This window comes from Aquarana catesbeiana, linkage group LG05 (assembly GCF_042186555.1).
Source record: "Aquarana catesbeiana isolate 2022-GZ linkage group LG05, ASM4218655v1, whole genome shotgun sequence".
In the NCBI taxonomy this organism is placed as follows: Eukaryota; Metazoa; Chordata; class Amphibia; order Anura; family Ranidae; genus Aquarana; species Aquarana catesbeiana.
Window position 1 is genome coordinate 18,701,954 of NC_133328.1, and position 26,883 is coordinate 18,728,836.

General features: G+C 39.6%; 1 protein-coding gene across 6 annotated transcripts in view; it reads right to left on the reverse strand.

Moving 5' to 3' along the window:
- Positions 1-26,883, reverse strand: part of ADCYAP1R1 (ADCYAP receptor type I) — a 271,371-nt gene that overhangs the window by 56,862 nt on the left and 187,626 nt on the right. The window lies entirely within an intron of this gene.

A 26,883-nucleotide genomic window follows, 5' to 3' on the forward strand; every position in this document is an offset into this window, starting at 1 on the left:
TTTAAAAAGTATAATTTTGGCAGGAACACCACTTTAAGTTTACCTAATACATATAATACTCTCTACTCATAGACACTGATATCACAGTGGTGACTCATTGTATTAGATTATTATTATTATTATGATTATTGAAGTGACACTGTTGGAGTGATTTCACTTTATTTTTTTTCTTTATATTGTGCTGATGTCCACCATAGATGATTCACGTAAAGTGCTTATATACAGTGCCCTGTAAAAGTATTCATACCCCCTGAAATTTTCCACATTTTCTCATGTTACAACCAAAAATGTAAATGTATTTTATTGGGATTTTATGTGCTAGACCAGCGATTGCAGCTGTAATTGCAGTGAAAGGCGGTTCTACAAAGTATTGAATACAAATGCCCCCCCCCCACACACACACACACACACTTTTCACATATTTATTTGTAAAAAAAAGTTGAAAACCATTTATAATTTTCCTTCCACTTCACAATTATGTGCCACTTTGTGTTGGTCTATCACATAAAATCCCAATAAAATACATTTACGTTTTTGGTTGTAACATGACAAAATGTGGAAACTTTCAAGGGGTATGAATACTTTTTGCAAGGCGCTGCATGTACAGGAGAGCCGAGGGTGTGACAGTGGGTAGTATGTGCAGGAAAGGAGTGCAGAAGGTATGAAAGGAGGAAGTCCGTGCATAAGAGGAGTGTGGAGGGTATGGCAGTGGGCATTATATGTGATATATAGACAGGCATGAATTGTGTATATTGCATAGAATATACAGGGGGGGGGGGTTACACACACTCCTGGCTGATACAATGTGTATACACTCCACAAGTCAACCATTCACCGATCGCCCCTGGCGGCGTGTATATCATCACATCCAGTTTCTGGTGTCACTTTCCTCAGCCGCTGGGAACAGGGAAAATGTTAATGGGGCGTGATCTACACTCCATTAGCTTCAATAAAGGGCAAGTGAGACATCACGGCCCTTTGTCCCCTATGTAATAGGGGACACATAGTTACATAAATAGTGTAATAGTAAAAAAAAAAAAAGTGTAAAAAAATATATTTACACTCAAGCACTTAAGAAACCCCACCCCCCAAAAAAAATTCTGTACACACACGAATAAAAACACACCCTACGTCCGAAAACGCTGTTTGCGCTACACATGTACATATCGCCGTGCGCGCCTAAATGAGATCAATAGTTCTAGGTCCATTATTTACAGTTAGCTCTAAACTGATGACCTGTAGGGGGGGGGCTTTTAAAGCGTTGCCTATGGAAAGTATAGGGAACTGAAATCTGTCGTCGTCTTGCGGGATTATGCAATTTTAAAGCTGGACATGTTGGGTATCTACACTGTATTGTCAAAAGTATTGGGACGCCTGCCTTTACACACACATGAACTTTAATGGCATCCCAGTCTTAGTCCGTAGGGTTCAATATTGAGTTGGCCCACCCTTTGCAGCTATAACAGCTTCAACTCTTCTGGGAAGGCTGTCCACAAGGTTTAGGAGTGTGTCTATGGGAATGTTTGACCATTCTTCCAGAAGAACATTTGTGAGGTCAGGCACTGATGAAGGTCTGGCTCGCAGCCTCTGCTCTAATTCATCCCAAAGGTGTTCTATCGGGTTGAAGTGCAGGCTAGTCAAGTTCCTCCACCCCAAACTCGCTCATCCATGTCTTTATGGACCTTGCTTTGTGCACTGGTGCGCAGTCATGTTGAAACAGGAAGGGGCCATCCCCAAACTGTTCCCACAAAGTTGGGAGCATGAAATTGTCCAAAATGTCTTGGTATGCTGACGTCTTAAGAGTTCCCTTCACTGGAACTAAGGGGCCAAGCCCAACCCCTGAAAAACAACCCCCGCACTGCAATCCCCCCTCCACCAAATGATTTGGACCAGTGCACAAAGCAAGGTTCATAAAGACATGGATGAGCGAGTTTGGGGTGGAGGAACTTGACTGGCCTCCACAGAGTCCTGACCTCAACCCTATAGGGCAGTGATGGCGAACCTTGGCACCCCAGATGTTTTGGAACTACATTTCCCATGATGCTCAACTACAATGCAATGTGCATGAGCATCATGGGAAATGTAGTTCCAAAACATCTGGGGTGCCAAGGTTCGCCATCACTGCTATAGGGTCTTCTGAAAACCATATGATTGATTTGGGCCTCTTACTTGGAGACCTTCTTTTAAGCTTCAGAATATAGCTGTATATCGTATTGTATATATGACCAGCATCATTGTTTTTATAATAATGTTCTTTATTTATATTTTTGTATAAATAATTTTTGAATACCTTTCTATATACTTGTTTTCTCACCACCTTACTCTCAACTAAACCCTTACCCATACAATCCCTGGGGCATCCCTCCCAATCCTTTTCTTTATTGTGGGATGTGGTTTGGGTTTTACTACTGTTCTAATTTCAGGTCGTGTCAAACTTTCTATGTTTCATAACCTCAACCCTATAGAACACCTTTGGGATGAATTAGAGCGGAGACAAATACGCTTCTGGAAGAATGGTCAAACATTCCCATAGACACACTCCTAAACCTTGTAGACGGCCTTCCCAGAAGAGTTGAAGCTGTTATAGCTGCAAAGGGTGGGCCAACTCAATATTGAACCCTACGGACTAAGACTGGGATGTCATTAAAGTTCATGTGCGTGTAAAGGCAGGCGTCCCAATACTTTTGACAATATAGTGTATTTAATCAGCACAACTTCATCTTTTATATTTAACAAAAAAAAAAATTGGGTAATATATTGCATTTTTGTGCTATTTTTTAAACATTTGTGCAAAAAAAAAAGAAAAGAAGACTAGCCCTGCAACAAAAGGGTTATACGGGAACAGAAACAAGAACATTTATTATGACCTTTTTTGGGCTGCGTTAATTTTTTTTTTTTTTTTTTAATAAATAATTTTTTTTTAAATAAATATTTTTTTTAAATACATTTTTTAAAATAAATATATATATATATATATATATATATATATATATATATATATATATATATATATATATATATATATATATATATATATATATATATATATATTTTATAAATATATATTTTTTAAATACATATTTTTTTATATACATATTTTTTTTAAATACATATTTTTTAAATAAATATTTTTTTTAAATAAATATTTTTTTTTATATATAAATATATATTTTTTTAAATACATATTTTTTTTCTCACATATTTTTAAAAAAACCCCAGATTCATCGTATACAATGGGGACTTTTCTCCACGTTAGGCCTCGTGATGGTGACACGGCAGAAGAGACAAACAAGCCTGGAATGTGACACTTGTCTGTGAGTATTCTCATCAAGGTGAAAATCCACTTCACAAAAGAACATTTGTGCTCTGAGGGGGAAACATCATTTCACATTTAGATATTTTCCGGAATACTTTTATATTCATAAGAAATTTGGAATTCCGTTCAACATTTAAAAAAATAAATAAATAAATAAATAAATATTTGCATTTCTAATCACAGAATCTTCCGTGTGAATACAAAAAAAAAATCATCAAATATAAAAGGAAATTATAAATATACTGTACTGTGTGGAAAGATGATCTCTTTTATATCCTTTTTCTTCATTATAAATAAAAACGGTGATGTAGAATTATCTTGCTTCCTAAGGATATTACTGATAGGAAACCATAGCTTTTTTTTCAGTAGAACATCTAGATGTGTGTTTATAAAAAAAAAATAAAAAAAAAAAACTTGCTGTTTGAATGCCTCAGCATTGGCTCAGTCATCATGATTAATCCCAGTAATGTATATAATATGTTTATTTTCTCTGACTGCCAGCTCCGCCTAGTGGCAGTAATGCGGTATTTTCCCGATTGAGGTTTTTTCAGGAAAATATCGCCACTTGATTGGACTGTCCATCATAAAAAATAATATTATAATAGAAAACAATATTATAGTTAAACCCCTTAGTGTATTTTTGTTTTTCAATAAGAACACATTTAGGAGTCTACAGTGGAACCTTGGTTAACGAGTAACGCGGTTAACAAGCGTTTTGAAAGACGAACAATTTAAAAAAAAAAGAGTGTTGTCTTGCAAAACGAGCAGAATTCAAGCCAATGGGGTGTGCAGTATCGCATTTGGCCACTGGGGCACTGGGGACACTCCGAACGGTTCGTAGCCGTTCGGAGATACTCAGAATCACTCGGGACTACTCGGAAACACTCAGAAATACTCTGTTCCTGAGTGTTTCTGAGCCTTTCTGAGGGTTTCCGAGTTCAGCCGAGCTGTTCCCGAGTATTTCCGAGGCTCTCCGGCGCCCCCCACCTCTGGCCACATGCAGTATTGCATGTAATAGAAGTCAATGCAGAACTAATTATCTTCGTTTCCATTGATTTCTATGGGGAAACTCGCTTTGATATGCGAGTGCTTTGGATTACAAGCATTCTCCTGGAACGGATTATGCTCGTAATCCAAGGTTCCACTGTACTCGGAATCACTCGAAAATACCCGGAAACACTCAGAAATACTCCGTTCCCGAGTGTTTCTGAGCCTTTCTGAGGGTTTCTGAGTTCAGCCGAGCTATCCCTGAGTATTTCCGATGCTTTCCGGCACCCTCCCCACCTCTGGCCACATGCGGTATTGCATGTAATAGAACTCAATGCGGAATGAATTATCTTCGTTTCCATTGACTTCTATGGGGAAACTCGCTTTAATATGCGAGTGCTTTGGATTACAAGTATTCTCCTGGAACGGATTATACTCGTAATCCAAGGTTCCACTCTATTTATAAAACATTTGTTGCGCAATTGTTAGAAAATATTTGCGCGAGCTGAACCTAATGTTACCATTTAAATTTTTTTTTTAGATTGAAGTATAACTAAGGGCTAAACTTTTTTTTTAGTTTTGGATAGAGTGGAGCGGGATTAGAACCCCTGTCAGTTTTTATTGCTGTCTGTGCCCCCGTTAGGGAGATTCATCCTCTCTATTTGTCCTGTTTATCGTTATCATTGAAAGTAAAAAAAAAATAAAAAAATCCTGTATATATACAGTCCAGTCTTTAATTTTTGCTCTTTGTTTTTACATATCTTTTTGTACAGTATTGTATGGTTTGTCTTAAATGTAAAAAAAAATAAAAATAAAAATTGAATTATAAAAAAGAAAAAAAAAATTCCAAATTTCGGGGCTGTCACCAGAACAGAAATAGGAGGGGAAATCTTTCAATGGGGGACACTAGTTCAGGTGACAACCAAAAATTCACTTACTTTGGAGGGGTCTCCTTCCACTTCCGTAGTAGTTATGGGACAGGAAGTGAAGGGAAATATCCCAAATCGGACACAGGTGTAAAAAAAAAAAAAAAAAAAAAAAAAAAAACCTGACAGGGGTTATAACCTTCCCTTACTCAAAATGAAAGAAAAAAAAATTGCCTATAATTCTACTTTAACTCCTGTTTCATGAGCTCCTTTTCTAAAACATCTCTATGGGAAACTATACTGTATTTTGGCCACTAGATGGAGCTGATGAAACAGGAGTTAATCTATTTGAAAACACAATGTGAAATTTTGTTCAGTTTGCGCAAATTTTTTTCTAAGGAAAAAAAAAAGGAGAATGGCATAAGAAAATGAAGAAGACACTAAATGGTAGACATGTGCGGTTCGTTTCATTATGAATTAATATTCGGATAAATTTTTCATTATTCGGAGAGTCGGTTATATCCGAATACCCGAATTACAGTATAAACGAAGTTCGCCAAATGCTCCGAATAACGAAAACAAAATTCGTCCAAGATTCCAATTGGAATTCCAGTCGAATTTTACATTGAATTCCATTTGAATTCGAACCGTAAACATATTTCTGAAACCGAAGACTGTGCGCGTGTTATTAGAGTACCATATCGAAATAATGCTGTTTTTGTGAAGCCAAAGGAGATTTTAAAGAGTCATTGTAATCATTTGATGAAGATTTTTCTTTTGTTTGTTCACTTTGCCGCATTTTCGTTTCGGCCGACTCGAAATTTATCCATTTGAACATTTCGAAACGAAAAAAAATTTAAAAATCGTTAAATTCGAAAAATTCTGAATACGAATTGAACGAAACAATTTTTTTTTGTTGTCATGCACATGTATACTAATAAACAGTTAAAAGTCCTTGGTATAAAAAGTCAATAATATAAAATCAAATAAAGTCTTTCAAGGGATGGGGACTGAGGAGGCAGCAAGAGTACAGAAGATGCCAAATCATAAGTGCTGCCACCAGCGCCTGGTGTGTGCAGACTCTGCATATCGCATGGACATGTCTCTTCAGGTAGAGAAGGCTCGGGGATGTCCCGGAGTCATCATGTAGAGAGCGGCAGCAGTAATTTAACATGGAGATCTGGAACGAGCCCATTGGGAGACACAGAAGCATTTAATGAATTAACATGATAGGAAGGCAATCCTGGCTTTTACAGGTTCTTCTCCTTAGTATGGCACGCTGAAACATGGAATATATATTATTCATTCCTCTAAACACGTCTGTTACAAGTGCAGCAAATGTTACCGTCCACCAGCCATCTGAAGGTAAACTAATGAATAGTTAATTTGATGAAATGGGCATCTGGGGAGCGGGGACTGGAAAATCTGTTTTCATCCCAGCACTCTACTTCTCCCAACCTTCTGTGTCTCTGGGTATAAACAACGAGAGAGAGAAGAGAGGGAGAAGAGAGAGAGAGAGAGAGAGAGAGAGAGAAGGAAAAGAGGGAGAGAGAAAAAGAAGGGAAAGAGGGAGAGAGCAGAATAGGGGAAAGAAAGAAAGAAAGAAAGAAAGAAAGAAAGAAAGAAAGAAAGAAAGAAAGAAAGAAAGAAAGAAAGAAAGAAAGAAAGAAAGAAAGAAAGAAAAAGAAGGGAAAGAGGGAGAGAGCAGAATAAGGGAAAGGAGGAGAGAAAGAAAAAGAAATGGAAAGAAAAAGAGAGAAAGAAAGAAAGAAAAAGAAAGAAAAAGAAAGAAAGAAAGAATGAAAGAAAAGGAAAGGAAAAAGAAAGGATAGGAAAATGACACGAAAGGAAGAGGAAATAAAAAAGAAAAGGTTGACGAAAAAAAAGGAAGGAAAAATGTAAGGAGATGAAAAAGGAAAGAAAAGAAAAAAGGAAAGGAAAGAAAGGGGAGATAAAAAAAAGGGAAGTGAAAATGTAAGGAAATGAAAAAGACACAGAAGGGAAAGTGAAGGGAAAAGGAAAGGAAGTGGAAATAAAAAAGAAAAGAAGAGTAAAAAAAAGGAAGGGAACATGTGAGTAAATGAAAAAGGAAAAGGAAAGGATAGGAAAGAAAAAAGGAAAAGAAAGGAAAGGAAGCAGAAATAAAAAAAGAAAAGGAGAGGAAAAAAGAAAGTGAAAATGTAAGGAAGTGAAAAAGGAAAGCAAAAGAAGCAGGGATAAAAGAGAAAATTAGAAAAAAAGGAAGGGAAAAGAGAAAGGAAGTGGGAATAAAAAAGAAAAGGAGGGGAAAAAAAGGAAGGAAAATGTAAGGAAATGAAAAAGGAAAAGAAGGGAAAGGAAAGGAAAGATAAAGGGAAAGGAAGTGAAAATAAAAGAGAGAAAAAGGAAGGGAAGATAGAAAAGAAAGTGACAATAAAAAAGAAAAGGAAAGGAAATAAGGAAGGAGAAAGGAAAGGAATGGAGGGAAAAAGAAAATGCAAAGGAAGAGGAAACCAAAAGGGAATAAAGATGACAAAAAAAAAAAGGGAAAAGGAAAGTGTAACAGGGATAAAAAAGTAAAAGAATGGTCCGATTGATACTCTAATTAGTCTATAGACAGATAATAGAAGTATACAGAGGTGGAAAAATAAAAAGAAAGAATAATGGGTAATAGAACATGGGGCGAAAGACACACAGCAAAAGCTTTTGAGTGATAAGAGGCTGAAGAGTCCAATTGAAGCACACATCAAACAATCTCATTCTGTTCTGTCTTTCCAGTGTTTTATCTCTTACCATCTGCCAAGTCATATATTTGAGGTGGAGTGCAGGAGAGGGAGGCAGGGCCGTTTTTAAGGCAGGGCAAAAGGGGCAGCTGCCCTGGGCCCTGTCATTGTTGTGGGGCCCAAAGCAGCTGCCTCATACCTGGCAACTATCCCAGTTTAAATTCCCTTATCCCTTGAGGTTTTAGTCCTGTGCCGTGTCCTGATATCTCAGTGTGAAGTTCTGTTACTAATGCTGCCCAGCTCTACCCTATTGTTGTGTACATTTGACTCACCTGCAGACCCTGTGTTTATACGTAAATACCGACATTGATATGTAAATAGTGACTGCATTCATATGTAAATGGCGGCAGACCGGCAGGATTCATATGTAAACAGAGGCAGTATTCATATGTATATCATGCCCCCCTGAGGTCATATCCAACATCACCTATACTGAATGCTGCCCACTGGGGTGGTAAAGGGGCATGCTTGAAAGTCCTGCCGACAACTGTGGTCATTAAGCCTATCATCAGCTTGTTCTGCAAAGGTAAGCAAATTAGTGGGGGGAGGGTAGTGTGGGGTGTACAGAGGTAGGCAGAGAAGGAATTACGGTTTGGCGTGTACAGGCGAGCAAGGAGGGAATGTATGGAGGTAAGTAAGGTGGGTGCAAAGATGAGCAGAGGAGGCAGGTAGAGTTAAAGGGGAAGGGGAGTGGAGAAGATGGGGGAGGTTTGGGGTGCAGAGGTTAGCATGGGTTTAAGGATGCAAAGGTGTACTGCCTAAACCCCTATTACATTGGTGGTCAGTGTAAACCCCTATTACATTTGCGGTCAGTGTTGTAACTCCTCTTTATATTGGTAGTCAGTATAAAAAAAAAAAACCACCATTGACATTGATCACACAATCCCCTCCCCCAGCACTGCAACTGAGCCCAGGAGTCCTAGGATCCCTAGGAGTTTTCTGTCTGTTAATGGGCCCCCTCACCTCCCCAGTCCATGGTATGCAGGCAGTGAGATGATGTGCTGTAACTTCTAGCAACCAATCAGTAAGCAGTAATGATGTGCAGTAACCTATAGCAACCAATCAGTGAGCAGTATTGATGTACAGTATTCTCTAGCAACCAATCAACAAGCAGAAATGATGTGCTGTAACCTCTAGCAACCAGTCAGTGAGTGGTAATGATACACTGTAACCTCTGGCAACCAATCGCAATCTGATCTGATTCAGTAAACTGATTTTGAGTCTAGGTGCTTTTTATTGTATGTCTCAAAGCAGGTGGAGAGCGAAACTGCATGGGGGGGGCCCAAAATATTTTTTTGCCCAGGGTCCAATCAATATTAAAGACGGCCCTGGAGGGAGGGTAGAGGTGAAGCCAGCAGCCGGTGCCGGGGAGGTGCCAGAGATAAAAACACCATCAATCTGATTTTTTCTTGCATCCTTCAGATTAGAAATACACCTGTATTGTATTTATGTGTCTTTTCTAAAGTTCTGGAGGTTCAGTACTGGTTGTGTATAGCTGTTATTCTCTACTGAGAATAGATGAAGACCATTGTCTATAGAGGTGTGACAATGTTGGCAGCATATACAGTAGATGTCATTCTCTACAGAGACTTAACAAGGATCCGGGTTCATAGAGGTGTGACGGTGTTGAAAGCATATAGAATATCATTCGGTACTGAGATTTTTAAAAAGACCATGGTTTATAGACATGTGAAGGTGTTGGCTATATATAGATGTCATTCTCTACAGAGACCCAATGAAGACCATGGTCTGTAGAAGTGTGGCGGCGCTGGAAGTATACAGATGTCATTCTCTACAGAGACTTAACGAAAACTATGGTCTATTCTCCAATGAGACTTTACAAAGACCATGGTCTATAGAAGTGTGAAGGTGTTGGAAGTATACGGATGTCATTCTCTACAGAGACTTAACTAAGGCCATAGTCTATAGACATGTGAAGGTGTTGGCCGTGTATGGATGTCATTCTCTACAGACTTTATGAAAACTATGGTCTATTCTCCAATGTGACTTTACAAAGGCCATTGTTTATAGAAGTGTGAAGGTGTTGGAAGTATACGGATGTCATTCTCTACAGAGACTTAACTAAGGCCATAGTCTATAGACATGTGAAGATGATGGCCGTGTATGGATGTCATTCTCTACAGACTTTACGAAAACTATGGTCTATTCTCCAATGAGACTTTACAAAGACCATGATCTGTAGAAGTGTGAAGGTATTGGAAGTATACAGATGTCATTCTCTACAGAGACTTAACTAAGGCCATAGTCTATAGACGTGTGAAGATGTTGGCCGTGTACGGATGTCATTCTCTACAGACGTTACGAAAACTATGGTCTATTCTCCAATGTGACTTTACAAAGGCCATTGTTTATAGAAGTGTGAAGGTGTTGGAAGTATACAGATGTCATTCTCTACAGAGACTTAAGTCCATAGTCTATAGACGTGTGAAGATGTTGGCCGTGTATGGATGTCATTCTCTACAGAGACTTAACGAAAACTATGGTCTATTCTCCACTGAGACTTTACAAAGACCATTGTCTATAGAAGTGTTATGGCGTTGGAAGTATAACAGATGTCATTATCTACAGAGACTTAACAAAGGCCATGGTCTATAGAAGTGTGATAGTGTGGGGAATATATAGATGTTTCTACTGAGACTTAACAAAGTCCATAGAGATATGACAGTGTTGGCAGTATACAGATGTCATACCTCAACCCTTGGGCAAACCCTAAAAATGAACCTTTAACACTTAAAGTTGACCCTACATCAGATATGTTTTTTTTTTTCATGTTGCATGCATGGTACCTAATGTATCAATTACACTTACAGGTGTTTTTTTTTTTTAAACTTAAGCGAGGTACCATATGTGAATGCTCTACTTGGTTCCCATTGGCATCATCCCACATCTATATACAGGCAATACTTGAAAGATAAAGGCACTTTGTGTGTATGCCCATGAGAACCACGCTCATACAATAATGCAAACAAAATACAATGGAGTAAGGAAAAGAAAAAGTTAAATAAACATAATTAAAAGGTGGCTGATTTAAAGGTGAAGTGAAGGTCCGCTTTAACCACTTCAGCCCCAGAAGAATTTACCGCCTTCCTGACCAGAGCACTTTTTGCGATTCGGCACTGCGTAGCTTTAACTGACAATTGCGCGGTCGTGCGACGTTGCACCCAAACAAAATTGACGTCCTTTTTTCCCCACGAATAGAGATTTCTTTTGGTGGTATTTGATCACCTCTGTGATTTTTATTTTTTGCACTATAAATAAAAAAAGGCCGACAATTTTGAAAAAAAAATCACTATCAATATTTTTTTACTTTCTGCCATAATACATATAAAAAAAAATGTATTCATCAGTTTAGGCCAATATGTATTCTTCTACAAATTTTTGGTAAAAAAAATCGCAATAAGCGTATATTGATTGGCTTGCGCAAAAGTTATATTGTCTACAAAATAGGGGATAGATTTATGGACTTTTATTTTTATTTATGTCTTTACTGGTAATGGCGGCGATCTGCGATTTTTAGCGGGGCTGCGACAAATCTGACCCCAAGTGACACTTTTCGGGGACCAGTGACATTATTACATTGATCAGTCCTAATAAAATGCACCGATCTACGTATAAATTACACTGGCAGGGAAGAAGTTAACACTAGGGGGGCGATCAAGGGGTTAACTGTGTTCCCTGGGTGTGTTCTAACTGTGTGGGAGCTGGGCTGCCTGGGACAACAAAGAGATCACCGTTCCTGATCACTAGGGACAGCAGATCTCAAAGTTGTCCCCTGACAGAACGTGGATCCGTCTTGTTTACATAGGCAGAGCCCCGTTCTGCCTCTCCTCACCACGATCGTGGGTGGCCGGCGGACACTAGGTCTGCAGGACCCGCTGGCGTGCACGCGCCTGCAGTTTAACATGCACGGACTGACGTAAAGGTACGTCGGTTTGCGCGGGAGAGCCGACCTGCCGCAGCATATATACTGTGGCTGGTCAGCAAGTGGTTAAGGATGCACTGAAATTTGGGAACGTGCTTACAGTGTTGCTGGGTCGGCGTAAAGGTTCTGACACTGTAAAGATAGACATGGATCTGGAGAGAGTCTGTAAGTGATCTGCTATGGTATCTGGAACCCCTAACCATCACCTCCTTAACTGTTCTGCAATAAAACCTTAAAAAGACAGAAGTGACTGGTGCCCAATATCTCGCCAACCCCCCCTCAATTTTAGCCATGGACTTAGCCCCAGGGTGAAATGCTAGCCCCTCCCTGCCTTTAAGGTGTCAGAGGGGTGCTATATATATATATATATATATATATATATATATATATAATATATGCATTGATATATTAATCAGGTGCTAGGCTGGGGCAACCTTGAGCAGCGAGGCAATTCTATACAGATATGTCTATTGGGAGCCATATGATTGTGTTTTTTTGTTTTTTGTTTATCCAGAAATACTTTTTGTTTATAATACTTGCTTTGAAGCTGGTTTCTCTTGAACCTTAAACTTTTTGCTCCTCCCATGAACTTCCTATTTTAGCCATGTAGCACTTCCTGTTTGCCAGATTATTGTTCTCTCTCCAGCCAATTTCTCGCTCTTGTCACTCCTGCTGCCATCCTGTATCTCTACCGACCTTCGGCTTGTTTACTGTCTACGCTTCTGCTTGATCTCTACATGCATAGCTCCCAACTGATTTCGAGGGACTGTCCCTGATTTGGAGCAATGTCCCTCTGTCCCTCCTTCCTCCTCATTTGTCCCTCATTTTGGTCTGAACTATATAAATGTATATAAAATGCACTTTTTATCTATCAAAAAGTGTTTTTCAGCGCTAAACATTTCATCTGATTTCTAAATTGCTGCATTTGTAAATTCCAAAAGCCAATATAAAGGAACAGTAGTGGTAAAAAAAGCACTTGTGGGTATAACCAATCTTGTTTTTTTGCACAATTCTTCTTTAAGGGGGCGTGGCAGGGGGTGTGTCCTATGCCTGCATACTTTTGCGGATAGGTGTCCCTCATTCCCATCTCAAAAAGTTGGGAGGTATGTTACATGCTATATCTGCCACCGGAACCTGGTTTTCTCACCTCCTGGTGGGGCGATCCTGAGGACCACAACCTGGTACTAACATGCAGAAAAAAACAGCTCCACCATTAGGTGCTCCGGTAAATAGTCGTTAGTGCTTAGAATATGCACCTCGGGTGAGCCGATGTCATTCGTCTGGGTGACCTGCTGCTGCACTTATCCAGGTGATCATTGGGAGCCTCTCGACTGCTATATCTACTGGTCTCCGAGCCTGACCCCCTGACTGTGACAACTTAGTTTCTCTATTGATATGCACCAGTTCCTCCATCTCCTCTACCTGAGCTATCCTGCAAAACCAGTCCGAGCTCTCAGGCATCTTAGTGGAGTTCCACAGTCTGGGGATTACTGTTTTGGCCACGTTCTATAAGCTCAAAGGCAGAGAGCGATTGTATGTAGTGGGTGACATGTCAATGTGGTGGATTAGGAATGAGGCGGGGTTAAAGGGAAGCTCTTGGCTTGGCATTTTCTCAATCAGGAAGTGGACTTGAGCCCCAAAAGAAAAGGCAAAATTTCGGACAGGACCACCATATGCGTAGGAGTGTGGCTCTCTGCTGTAGGCATCTCCAACATTTGTCTGAAAGGGAAGATGAAATGGTGTGGAGATGTTCCGGGGTACGATGCCACCGACTTTGAAGTTTATAGGTTGTTTCTTGAATGTTAACATTAATGGAGCCTTTAAGGAGATCCATGCTCATCTGTCCTCAACTGTTTTCCGAGAGTGACAAGTCAAGCTCTTTTGTCCAAGCTGGGTCTCTGTTAGGCTTGTAGGCATGGAAGAGGATAGTGTGCCTGCGGAGATAAAGTGTCACAAATAAAAAATTGTTGATTTTAAAGTAATTTTGAGTTGGGTGCCTCAAAAGTCCACTACTGTTCCTTCTTGAGTTTAGTCTATACCAGGTGGTCTCCAAGCTTCCTAAAGAAAAGGGCCCATTTACGGTCCAATCTCTGTTATTAGGGGGAGAAATAGTTGGGTGTCAGTGGGAGGAATAGTGCCCCATTTTTGTTGTCAGTGTGGAAAGAATTATGTCCCATTGTTGGTGTCAGTGACAAGAATAACGCCCCAAGGGCCTGATAAAGGCAAGCAAAGGGACACAGTTTGTAGGCCACTGGTCTATTTTTTACATGTGATGAGTTACCCTTGAATGTTAGCCCATTCTCACCTATATTAACCGTTTGCCTACCAGACGCCATCATTATACAGCGGCAGGGCGGCACAATCCCGCGAATCGCCGTCACTGTACGTCGCGGGGTCGGGATAGCAGGTGCATGCACCCGCTGCACTGTGGGGGTGCCGATCCTCATGGCCGACGGTCGCGATGACCCCCGGCCACGAGCGATCGCGGGCACGAGAGACAGAACAGGGACGTGTGTGTGTAAACACACAAATCCCTGTTCTGTTCTGTGAGAAAGGACAGATCGTGAGTTCCTAATAGCTAGGAACCACGATCTATCATCTCCTCTAGTCAGTCCCCTCCCCCCACAGTTAGAATCACTCCTTAGGACACACTTAACCCCTTGATCGCCCCCTAGTGTTAACCCCTTCCCTGCCAGTGACATTTATACAGTAATCAGTGCATTTTTAAACAGCACTGATCGCTGTATAAATGACAACGGTCCCAAAAAAATGTGTCAAAAGTGTCCGATGTGTCCGCCATAATGTCGCAGTCCCGATAAAAATCGCAGATCGCCGCCATTACTAGTAAAAAAAAAAATAATCATAATAAAAATGCTATAAATCTATCCCCTGTTTTGTAGACGTTGTAACTTTTGCGCAAACCAATCAATATACGCTTATTGCAATTTTTTTACCACAAATATGTAAAAGAATACGTATCGGTCTAAACTGAGAAAAAAAAAGTTTTTTTTACATATTTTTTATTATATTTTTTATATATTTTTGGGGGATATTTATTATAGCAAAAAGTTTTAAAAAAAATTGTTGCTCTTTTTTTGTTTGTAGCACAAAAAATAAAAATCGCAGAGGTGATCAAATACCACTAAAAGAAAACTCTATTTGTGGGAAAAAAAGGACGTCAATTTTGTTTGGGTGCAACATCGCACGACCTCGCAATTGTCAATTAAAGCGACGCAGTGCCGAATCGCAAAAAGTGCTCTGGTCAGGAAGGGGGTAAAATCTTCTGGGGCTGAAGTGGTTAAGCAGTCCTATCAGCCCTGTCCGTTTCTCCTGTGTGAACTATAGAACACCTCTCGTCATGTAATGGACACGAGATGTTTGTAAGTCCAAAGAATACATATCGGCCTAAACTGAGAAAAATGTTCTTTTTAAAAAAAAAAAAATGGGGATATTATTATAGCAAAAAGTAAAAAATATTGTGTTTTTTTTTTTCAAAATTGTCGCTCTTTTTTTGTTTATAGCGCAAAAAATAAAAAACGCAGAGGTGATCAAATACCACCAAAAGAAAGCTCTATTTGTGGGGGGAAAAAAAAGACATCAATTTTGTTTGGGTGCAACGTCGCACGGCCGTGCAATTGTCAGTTAAAGCGACGTAGTGCCGAATCGCAAAAAAATGGCCTGGTCATTCAGCAGCCAAATCTTTCCGGGGCTGAAGTGGTTAATAACGCCTGAAATAAAGAAAACTAAGGCAGCCACCGTATCTCAAGACTGTTCAGTTTCAATAAACGACTTGTTCACGTTTGCTGCACAGGACCACTAGAGGGCACTAGCACAATTCGGATGCCAGGGCTGCTCCAGTTTGAATTTACGTCAGTATGAGTCAAGCCTGTGTCACAATTTAATATCGCTGGTTGTCATTTATCAGATGGACTTCCCGGTAACATCACACAGAGAAAACAACACTTTCTAAGAAAACCAATCCTGCAAAATGTAGACAAACCAGTGCGGAAAAAAAAGAAAAAAAAATGCTTTAAAAGGGACAATTTATAGCCCTACGACATCGATCTCTGATCCAGTGCGGAAAAATAATCAGCTTTCATCCTCCAGTCCTGTTCCACCTCGTTAGACATTGGTGGTTTCCACTGAGAACGTCCCAATGTTTCCTTCTGACCCCTGGAAAGCATTTGTAATGAATTGTATGAGCGTTCCATAGACAGCTAAACTTGACTGGGGATTCCGCATTCGTTATTTTGGATAATTCATAACATTGGATGAATCCGAATTCGTTACTTTCCATTCATTTAGATGCGGCATTCGTTATTTCGGATAATCCGTAACTTCGGATAAATTCGCATTCGTTACGTTCACTAACAGCCAAATTTGAAAGGAATTTCCAATACCTATAATTTAATCATTTATAACTGTTACTATAGTTTTCATTATTATTATTATTATTATTATTATTATTATTTTTATTATTATTATTATTATTATTAATAATAATAATAATAATGGTTAATAAATGTAAAGTTTTAATTATAATAGGAATTATCCAAATTTTTGTTGTTGTTTCGGATTTGCAAATTTTCGGATTATCGTTCTTTGTCCTCATTACACTTTGCAAAAGGCGCTCAATTCTGCGCACGGTGACCCCCCCTCCCCCCTCCCTCACCCCTCCCTCTCCCCCTTGAGATTCACTCTCCAAATCAATTCGCCTCTCTGCTGACCATTCGTTATGACCGATATTCGTTATTTCAAATAAATTCGCACCTTCGGATAAATTCAAATTCATTACGTTCCATTCGTTTAGATGTGGCATTCATTATTTCGGATAATTCTTACTTTCGGATGAATTCAAATTAGTTATGTTCCATTCGTTTAGATGCAGCATTCGTTATTTCGGATAATTCGTAACTTCGGATAAATTCGTATTCGTTACGTTCACTAACAGACAAATTTGAAAGGAGATTCCAATACCTATCATTTAATAGTTTATAACTGTTACTACAGTTTTCATTATTATTATTGTTTATTATTAATAATAATAATAATAATATAAACGATAATAATGGTTAATAAATGTAAAGTTTAATTATAATTGAAACTATCCAAATTTTTTTTGTTCTTTCGGATTTGCAAATTTTTTTCGGATTTTCGTTCTTTGTCCTCATTACACTTTGCAAAAGTCGATCAATTCTGCGCACAGTGACCCCCCCCTCCCAAGCGAGATTCACTCTCCAAATCAATTCGCCTCTCTGCTGACCGATCAGTAAAACAGTTTAGCCTCTCCCGATGGGAACGCTTGTTCACTTTTCACAATCCCAGGAATCCCACTTCTGAAGACATCGATTCTTCTTTTATATACAAGGCCAGCTTGCCCCGCCCCTCTTGTATCCGGGGCCTCTCTATTTGTCAGTGGGACCGCCCATCACAATAAAGGATGGAGGGGGAGGGGGGGGGGGCTCTAAGCCTAGTATACATGATGAGAAGATCGTTTTTTGTTTCTTTTTGCATAATAGTCTCCGATCGAAAACAAAGAGGTTACTAGAGTTACCAAAATTCTTGTAAGACAGAATACAACTTTGGAAGTGACGTCAAGTATTGTCATTTTTTTTGTTTCCAAGCATGCGCCGTCTTGGTTACTCGATTTTTTGGGGGGACAAATACTAGACATGTGCACTGCAGAAAATTCAAATTCGTTACATTCCATTCGTTTAGATGCGCCATTCATTATTTGGGATAATTCATAAGTTCGGATAAATTTGAATTTGTTACGTTCCATTCATTTAGATGCGGCATTTGTTATTTCGGATAATTCGTAACTTCGGATGAATTAGAATTCATTACGTTCTATTCGTTTAGATGCGGAATTTGTTATTTCGGATGATTCGTAACTTTTTCATAGTTTTCCAATTGCCAAAGACAATAACATAGAATAGAAAAAAAAAAAGGATTTTTTTTTTCTATTCTATTCCTCTATTTTTTATTTTATTTTATTCTTTTTGGAAATTGTAAAACTATTTGAAATTGAAAACTATTGGATTTTCGTTCTTTCTAATTTTCGGATTTTAGTTCTTATTTTCAGATATTCGTTCTTTCTAATTTTCGTTCTTCTTTTCGGATTTTCTTTTTTCGGATTTTCATTATTTCGGAACTTGGTTCTTATTTTCTGATTTTCATTCTTCTTTTCGGATTTTCTTTTTTCGGATCTTCATTATTTCGGATTTTCGTTCTTATTTTCTGACTTTCATTCTTTCTGATTTTCGAATTTCTGATTTTCGTTCTTATTTTCAGATTTTCGGTCTTTCGAATTTTCGTTCTTCTTCGAATTCTTCGAATTTTGGATTTTTGTTCTTTCGAATTTTCGGATTTTCGAATTTCCTTCTTTTAGAAAATTTGTTTTCTGAAAAAATTTGTTAAACTTCCGAATTAACGAAAGTGCCAAATTTTGACGAACAACGAATGTGGAATTAAATGAATTGCACATGTCTAACAAATACTGTACTGATTAGCCGGTTCCCGTCTGGCGTATTGCATAATGAGGTCGGTGGAAACCTCTCGTCGATCCAGGTGGACGCCGATGACTGATCACTGTAGTGGCCCGCTGCTGGTACCATGTGACCACCGTCACCAATCACAGCAGGTCACATGACAGTTGTATACAATAGATGGCTTCCTTTCATGCCATTCATTGTATACAATTGTGTTGCCAGCTGTGATTGGTCAGTGTGATCACATAATACACAGACAGGGCCAATCACAGTCCATCTGTGCCATGTGGCTAGCTCTAACCAATCACAGATAAACACAACAAAACAAACTGAATGAATCGATTTCATTGAGTAAAATGCTTGCATATAGCAATTTAATGCACTGCTATAAGCAAACATTATGTGTAAAAAATAAAATAAAAATACCGATCACTTCTCCAGAGTAGTACAGTGTTAGTTTGGTAACATTATATTGCTCTCTGGTCAAAGTGTGTTAAAAAAATAATAATAAATAAATAATGCTAAAAAAATAAAATAAAAACCGTACTTTTTTTCATACTGTCATTAGTCAGTGTCCCTGATCACTGCCACACCAATTATATGATGACGCTGTACTGCGCTAGTGACAGTATATAAAAAAAATAATAAAAATAGTTATATTCTTCTCTACTTTTAATAAAGATTTGATTGTGAGAAAAATTTAATTTTGCCCTAAATTCATGAAAAAAAAAAAAAAAAAATATATATATATATATATATATATATATATATATATATATATATATATATATATATATATAAAATTGATAAAAAAATAAAAATAAAAAACATTTTTTTTCATACTAGTCAGTGTCCCTGATCATTGCCTCACCACTTATATGATGACGCTGTACTGCGCTACTGACAGTATATTAAACAAAAAAAAAAGTTATATTCTTCTCCACGTTTAATAAAGATTTGATTGTGAAAAAAATAATAATAATAATTACAGTACTTCATTTTCCAAAAATTTATGACAAAAAAATGACAACTTAAAAAAACTCTCCATGCCTCCTACTATATACCTTGGACTGTCTACTTTCCCAAAAAGGGGTCATTTGGGAGATATCTGTACTGTCCTGGCATTTTTGGGTCTCAAGAAATGAGATTGTCAGTCAGTACATCGGGATCGATCCATTTTCAAATATATATCATAGTTTGTGGACTCTATAACTTTCCTACAGACTTATATACACTGATTTGGGTTATTTTCACCAAAGAAATGCAGCAGAATATATTTTGCCCTAAATTAATGAAAAAAATAAATAATATATTTTCAAAAAAAATGATTATATTATAACATTATATTGCTCTCTGGTCAAAGTGTGTTAAAAAAAATGATAAAAAAATAAAATTAACCACTTACCAACCGGCCCATAGCCGAATGACGGCTGCAGGGCGGTTGGATAACTCTGGGTGGACGTACTATGACGTCCTCCCAGAATTCCCCTCTCGCGCGCCCCCTGGGGCGCGCACCCGAACACATCCTCCGGACCCGGCGCATCACGGATCCCGGTAAATGGCCGCTAATCGCGGCCGTTTACCATGTGATCGCGCCGTCAAATGACGGCGCGATCACATGTAAACAGACCGGCGTCATCTGATGACGCCGGTTCCTCTCCTCCCCCTCTCCTCCCCGCCTGTGTACCGATCGGTACACAGTGAGCGGGGAGGGGGATGGATGGATGTCTGCAGCGCTGTGGGCTGTATGTGTAGTGCCCACAGCGCTGCACAGAGACATCCAGGCATCCATCCATCCATGCTCAGCCATCCCCACTACACTGCAATGCTGAGCAATACTCTGCAACACCCCCATAATACTCTGCAATACCCCCACAATACTCTGCAATGCTGTGTAATACTCTGCAACACCCCCACAATACTCTGCAACACCCCCACAATACTCTGCAACACCCCCACAATACTCTGCAACACCCCCACAATACTCTGCAATGCTGTGCAATACTCTGCAATACCCCCACAATACTCTGCAATGCTGTGCAATACTCTGCAATACCCCCACAATACTCTGCAATACCCCCACAATACTCTGCAATACCCCCACAATACTCTGCAATACCCCCACAATACTCTGCAATGCTGTGCAGTACTCTGCAATACCCCCACAATACTCTGCAATACCCCCACAATACTCTGCAATACCCCCACAATACTCTGCAATGCTGTGCAGTACTCTGCAATGCCCCCGCCATACTCTGCAATGCTGTGCAATACTCTGCAATTCCCCCGCCATACTCTGCAATGCCCCCGCCATACCCTGCCATGCCCCCGCCATACCCTGCCATGCCCCCGCCATACCCCGCCATACTCCGCAATACCCCGCCATACTCCGCAATACCCCACCATACTCTGCCATACTCTGCCATACCCTGCAATACCCTGCAATACCCCGCCATACTCCGCAATACCCCGCCATACTCTGCCATACTCCGCCATACTCCGCCATACTCCGCCATACTCCGCCATACTCCGCAATACCCCGCCATACTCCGCAATACCCCACCATACTCCGCAATACCCCACCATACTCCGCAATACCCCACCATACTCCGCAATACCCCACCATACTCCGCAATACCCCGCCATACTCCGCAATACCCCGCCATACCGAGCCATGCTCAGCTGTACTCAGCCTCTGTATGTGGCCAAGCTGTGGAAGTCTCACACATGGGGTATCGCCATACTCAGGAGGAGCAGGGGAATCTATTTTGGGGTGTCATTTTTGGTATGTACATGCTATGTGGTAGAAATATTGTATAAATGGACAACTTTGTGTTAAAAAAAAAATGCGTTTTAACCACTTCCCCCCCACCGGCCGTCATACAACGTCCTTGACTTTGTGCGGAGATATCTGAATGATGGTTGCAGCTACAGGCATCATTCAGATATCGGCTTTTTCAGCCGGCGATTCCCTACACCATGAGAATGATCATAGCAGCTGTTCCACTGCTTGATCGTTCTTACGGGAGGCGAGAGGGGATGTCCCCCCCTCCCGCGCTTCTACCGACTCACCGCTACGATCGAAGCCAGGATCGTTTTTTTTTTTTTTTTTTTATTTCAGGCTTCCCAGCCTAGAGGTGAGATGTGGGGTCTTATTGACCCCATATCTCACTGTAAAGAGGACCTGTCATGCCATATTCCTATTACAAGGATGTTTATATTCCTTGTAATAGGAATAAAAGTGGTCAAAAATTTTTTTTTTGGGAAAAAAGCATCAAACTAAAATAAAGTAAAATGAACAATAAAAAAAAATAAAAAATAAAATAAAAAAATAAAATTTTAAAGCGCCCCTGTCCCTGCGTGCTCGCATGCAGAAGCGAACGCATACGTAAGTCCCGCCCACATATGAAAACCGTGTTCAAACCACACATGTGAGGTATCGCTGCGATCGGTAGAGCGAGAGTAATAATTTTGGCCCTAGACCTCCTCTGTAACTCAAAACATGTAACCAGTAAAAAATTTTAAAGCGTCGCCTATGGGGATTTTTGAGTAGCAAAGTTTGGCGCCATTCCACAAGCGCGTGCAATTTTGAAAGGTGACATGTTGGGTATCTATTTACTCAGTATAACTTCATCTTTCACATTATGCAAAAACATTAGGCTAACTTTACTGTTTTGGTTTTTGTAAAGCACAAAACAGTTTTTTTCCCAAAAAAAAGCGTTAAAAAAATTGCTGCGCAAATACCGTGCGAGATAAAAAGTTGCAATGACCGCCATTGTATTCTCTAGGGTCTTTGCTAAAAAAACATATATAATGTTTTGGGGTTCTATGTAATTTTCTAGCAAATAAATGATGATTTTTACATGTAGGAGAGAAATGTCAGAATTGGCCTGGGAGCTACAGAACGCCTGAAGGTGCTCCGTGCATGTTGGGCCTCTGTATGTGGCCACGCTGTGTAAAAGTCTCACACATGTGGTATCGCCGTACTCGGGAGTAATAGCAGAATGTGTTTTGGGGTGTAATTTGTGGTATGCATATGTGGTGTGTGAGAAATAACCTGCTAATATGACAATTTTGTGGGAAAAAAAAAAGTAAAAAAAAAAACCTTGATTTTGCAAAGAATTGTGGGAAAAAATGACAACTTCAAAAATCTCACCATGCATCTTTCTAAATACCTTGGAATGCCTTCTTTCCAAAAAGGTATCATTTGGGGGGTATTTGTACTTTTCTGGAATGTTAGGGTCTCAAGAAATTAGATAGGCCGTCAGTACTTCAGGTGTGATCAATTTTCAGATATTCGCACCATAGCTTTTGGACTCTATAACTTTCACAAAGACCAAATAATATCCACCGATTTGGGTTAATTTTACCAAAGATATGTAGCGGTATAAATTTTGGCCAAAATATATGAAGAAAAATTACTAATTTGCAAAATATTATAACAGAAATGAAGAAAAATGCATTTTTTTACAGATTTTTCTGTCTTTTTTCTTTTACGGCGCAAAAAATAAAGAACCCAGCGGTGATTAAATACCACCAAAAGAAAGCTCCATTTGTGTGAAAAAAAGGACAAAAATTTCATATAGATACAGTGTTGCATGGCTGAGTAATTGTCATTCAAAATGTGAGAGCACCAAAAGCTGAAAATTGGTCTGGTTAGGAAGGGGGTTTAAGTGCCCAGTTGTCAAGTGGTTAAAAAAAAAAAAAAAAATTTTTCATACTAGTCAGTGTCCCTGATCACCGACACACCACTTACATGATGACGCTGTACTACGCTAGTGACAGAATTAAAAAAAAATAGTTATATTCTTCTCTACTTTTAATAAAGATTCGATTTTGAAAAAAAAATAATAATAGTTACATTACTTAATTTTCCAAAAATTTATGACAAAAAAAAATGACAACTTAAAAAAACACGTCATGCCTCCTACTATATACCTTGGACTGTCAACTTCCCAAAAAGGGGGTAATTTGGGAAAGATCTGTACTGCTCTGGCATTTTTGGGTCTCAAGAAATGAGATTGTCAGTCAGTACATCGGGATCGATCCATTTTCAGATATATATCCCATAGTTTGTGGACTCTATACTTTCCCTACAGACTTCCATACACTGATTTTAGGTTATTTTCGCCAAAGAAATGTAGCAGAATACATTTTTGCCCTAAATTCATGAAAAAAAAAAAAAATATATTTTCAAAAAAATTTTATTTTATTTTTTCATTTATTTTTTTGAAAAATATAAAAACCCCAGTGGTGATTAAATACCACCTAAAGAAAGCTCCATTTCCTGTCGCATCATGGCAGCATACACTTTGGGTTGTGACTCCGCCCCACAACCCAATAGGACCACATAACTATAAATTGCAGAGAGGGCCCCTGCCCCAGTATTCTCTTACTTTTCCTCACCTGTCAGGACCGAATGGACCAGCACCCCCTTACCGCTTCGCCCCAGCCAGGTTCAAGCCTCTCCTGGGTGTAATTCCTTGTCTGTACAGCCTCTAAATGAGCTAGATGGAAGGAACCCCACTCTGGTGATCTCTGGGATCTAACACTAAAAGTCTCGTTTCTTATTGCCATAACATCGGCTAAAAGAGTTTCAGAGATGCAGGCCTTATTGGCAAAGGAACCTTACCTGATCATCTACCCAGACAGGGTGGTCCTGAGGCCTTCAGATCCCCAAGGTACCCTCTTCTTTCTACTTCAACCAGGAAATTAACCTCCCAGCTCTTGTTATGGAGCAGGGCAATCCTCATCCATTAGACGTCAAGGGTGACATCTTGGCATACCTTTCGGCAACCAACCCCTTCAGGAAGACGGAAAACCTTTTAGTCATCCCGCACGGCTTTAAGAGAGGTCAAGCGGCATCCTCTCGCACCATCGCTTCATGGCTGGTGAAGGCCATCAAGAAGGCTTACTTGCTAAGTACATCACAAATTCCTGAGGGCTTAAAGGCACACTCCACCAGGGCAGTGACAACCTCCTGGGCGGCCTACTGCAGAGTCTCTGCGGAAACTATTTGCAGAGCGGCCACCTGGTCTTCCAAAAACACCTTCGCGTCGCATTACAAGGTGGATTCTGCTTGTTTATCGACAGTGGATTTCGGAAGAACTGTTATCCAGGCCAACTCTTCTATTCCTTGTTGATAAACCTATTTTGCATTCCCACCCAGTCTGCGAGTTATTCCCCAAAGTGTATGCTGCCACGATGCGACAGGAAACCGGAAAATTGTATACTCACCTCTCCGTAATTTTCCTTTCCTGAAGCATCTTCATGGCAGCATACAGATGCCCACCCTTCTGAGGTGATATATATATATATATATATATACACAGAGAATACTGGGGCGGGGGCCCTCTCTGCAATTTATAGTTATGTGGTCCTAACAGGTTGTGGGGGCGGAGTCACAACCCAAAGTGTGTGCTGCCATGAAGATGCGACAAGAAAGGAAAATTACGGAAAGGTGAGTATACAATTTTTCCGGTTTGTGGAAACAAAATGATAAAAATCTCATATGGGTACAGTGCAGCATGACCGCGCAATTGTCATTCAAAGTGTGATGGCGCTGAAAGCTGGACATTGATCAGGGCAGGAAGAGGGGGTGAAAGATTGAAGCGGTTAAATTAATTTACTAGAAAAAATGCAAACTTGGACACGAAGTGGTTAATCGATATCACTGATATTGGACTTTTTTTTTTTCTCCCAGCAAAGCAACATTGTATCTCCTCCTCTCTCTTCATCTGTCTCTCCCGCTGTCTCCCCACCTCTCCCCTTCCGTGTCCTTCTGTCTCTTTCTCTTTTCTTTCTCTACTGGGGACAAACAACACACCCGCCAATTAATGATCATATCATCCTAATTATCCAAGAACTATGGAAACAGGATCTGCCACGTATCCATAGCAACACAAAAGCCACACACTATCGGGGATTATTGTAGATAAAGAAATACTAGCGCAGGTAGTGTCATTATAGTGTGCGCAAAGACAGCCGCCTACTCATTTAAAGTATATCTGAACCCCCCCCCCAAAAATAGGCGTCATACTGTATGTTGCAACTTACTATTCCTTAGATGTGGCGGTTGCATTAGTTTGCTTTTTTAAGCTTTTTTTTTTTCCTATTCTTTTCCCCTGGTGATCCTGCCAGTAATACCCTTCCTGTCCTCAGGTGACAGCACTCCATCAATGTACTGTATCTTGATGGAATAGCGCTGTCACCCCCGGCTGCTCTCCTGATCTGGACTGCAAACATCTCCACCTCTCCATTTCTATAGAGGGGAGGTGATTTGTAGTTCACAGGAGATAGCTGAGAAATCTAATAAGATTATTTGAAAATGTCAGTTCAGTCCACTGAAAGTTACAAGGACGCTGGACCTCTGGAACGATCAACAAATATTTTTCAAATTTTTTTTAGACTCAAAATAGAAAACTAGTGCAGCCACCACATCTAAGAACAATAAATATAATATATAATATAATATAATATAATATAAAATAATATAATATAATAAATAATATACATTTACATTTTTGTGCTTAGCTTTAGATATCGAAAAGAAAAAAAACAAATAAAATAAATTATATATATACAGTGGAAACTTGGATTACAAGCACAATCCGTTCCAGGAGAATGCTTGTAATCCAAAGCACTCGCATATCAAAGCGAGTTTCCCCATAGAAGTCAATGGAAACAAAGATAATTCGTTCCGCATTGACTTCTATTGCATGCAATACCGCATATGGCCAGAGGTGGGGGGGCGCTGGAGAGCCTCGGAAATACTCAAGGACAGCTCGGCTGAACTCGGAAAGCCTCGGAAAGGCTCGGAAACACTCGCGAACGGGGTATTTCCGATTGTTTCCAAGTATTTCTGAGTGTTTCTGAGTATTTCCGAACAGCTCCGAACCGTTCCGAGTGTTACCGGCGCCCCTGCACCTCTGGCCAAATGCGGTACTGCGCACTCCATTAGCTTGAATTCTGCTCAACGCTCGCAAACCAAGTCAGAATTTTTTTTAAAAAGTTGCACGTCTTTCAAAACGCTCTTTAACCGCGTTACTCGTTAACCAAGGTTCCACTGTGTATATATATATATATATATATATATATATATATATATATATATATATATATACACACTGTATTAATATAAAATTATATAATAAAATATAATCTGCTTATATTTTGTCTTTCTTGGTTCTACCTATCCCCCCTCTTTAACATGCTAATGACAGAAGCTACACTATGTTACCAAAAGTATTGGGACGCCTGCCTTTACACGTTCATGAACTTTAATGGCATCCCAGTCTTAGTCCGTAGGGTTCAATATTGAGTTGGCCCACCCTTTGCAGCTATAACACCTTCAACTCTTCTGAGAAGGCCGTCCACAAGGTTTAGGAGTGTGTCTATGGGAATGTTTGACCATTCTTCCAGAAAGCGCATTTGTGAGGTCAGGTACTGATGTTGGACGAGAAGGCCTGGCTCGCAGTCTCCGCTCTAATACATCCCAAAGGTGTTCTATCAGGTTGAG